At 42.7% G+C, this 1,647-nt stretch overlaps 1 pseudogene; it reads left to right on the forward strand.

The window, feature by feature from the left end:
- The first annotated feature begins 206 nt into the window (after positions 1–206).
- LOC109702421 (glycoprotein-N-acetylgalactosamine 3-beta-galactosyltransferase 1 pseudogene) lies at positions 207–1,277 on the forward strand (annotated as a pseudogene).
- Positions 1,278–1,647: the final 370 nt, after the last annotated feature.

Consider the following 1,647-nt stretch of genomic DNA (forward strand, 5'->3'; position numbering starts at 1 on the left):
AGGACGGGGGCGGAGCGGGGGGCGGGAGCACTGGGCAGTCTCCGCCAGCCACCTGCGCAGCCGCCACAGCAGGAGCTGCCAGGACACCCGCTGGCACCTGCACGCACCTGTGAGCATCTGCGGTTGTGGAGAGCAGGAGAAATCCAACTGTGCGTCGCCCGCCCCACTATACTCCCAGAAGCAATAGGCAATCGCCACTGCTGTCAGAAATACACTCCAAAATGGCCTTAAACTCTTGGGGAAATCGCTTAATCTTCCTCTGTGGATCAGCAATCGGATTTTTTTTATGTTCATCGCTCTTTAGTATTTTGTTGGAAGAACAAGGTGACAGCCAGCCTGACAGTCTTAATTATCCTCTTCTGAGGAGCTCAGATGATACTAGACAGAACTATCTGAAAAGACTAATGATGTTGAAAATAGATGCAGGTCATAAATCTGAAAATACAGATGTGGCTGAAAAACTCTATCAGAAGGTGAAAGTTCTTTGCTGGGTAATGACAGGACCTCAAAATCTAGAGAACAGAGCCAAACATGTAAAAGCTACGTGGACTCAGCGTTGTAATACAGCACTGTTTATGAGCTCAGAAGAAAACACAGACTTCCCCACTGTGGGTTTAAACACCACGGAAGGCAGAAGTCAACTGTCCTGGAAAACAATTAAAGCCTTCTTGTATGTTCACGACCACTACCTGGAAGATGCAGATTGGTTCATGAAAACAGATGATGACACGTATGTCATACTGGACAACTTGAGATGGCTTCTTGCAAACCATGACCCTGAAAAACCAATTTACTTTGGGAGAAGATTTAAGCCTCATGTAGAACAGGGCTACATGAGCGGAGGTGCAGGATATGTACTGAGCAGAGAAGCCTTAAGGAGATTGATCCATGTGGTGAAAACAAACACGTGTGCTCCTTTCCCCTACTATGAAGACTTGGCTATGGGGATATGCATGCAAATCGCCAATGTGGAACCAGGCGATTCCAGAGATCCCACTGGAAAAGAAACTTTTCATCCCTTTTTGCCAAAACAACACTTAATTCCAGGGTTTCTGCCTAGAACCTTTTGGTACTGGGTATATAATTATTACCCTCCAGTAGATGGTCCAGGTTGCTGTTCAGATTTTGCCATTTCTTTTCACTATGCCAATGCTACAGCTATGTATGAGTTAGAATATCTCATTTATCATCTTCATCCGTATGGTTATTTATACAGATATCAACCTGCCTTACCTGAGACTCTACTGAAGGAAAGAAGTAAAGCAAATAAAAAATGAATACCCAAAAGTTAACTTAAGAAACACTTGAAAGAAACTCATGAAAGAACGAAGGTCACATAGAAAGATCTCGCATCTTTAAAGCTAACACTCAAGTCCCATTGAGCAAATCTAAGTGAATATTCCATATTAGAAATCTTTCAAAGGAATGACAATGAACCAAAGCTTGACAGGAGCTGTGAAGTGTATTAAGATGGGTTTATATACAACTCAAGTGTCCATGAAAGATCTGAATATACAATGGACTGTTATTTAGCCTTTAAAAAGAAGGAATGCTACAACAAGGATGAACTTGGAGGACATTATGCTGAGTAAAACTTTACCAGTCCCAAAAAGACAATTACTACACAACTCTCTCTCTTTCCTCTCT

The sequence above is a fragment of the Castor canadensis genome, chromosome 3 (genome assembly GCF_047511655.1).
Source record: "Castor canadensis chromosome 3, mCasCan1.hap1v2, whole genome shotgun sequence".
Lineage (NCBI taxonomy): Eukaryota > Metazoa > Chordata > Mammalia > Rodentia > Castoridae > Castor > Castor canadensis.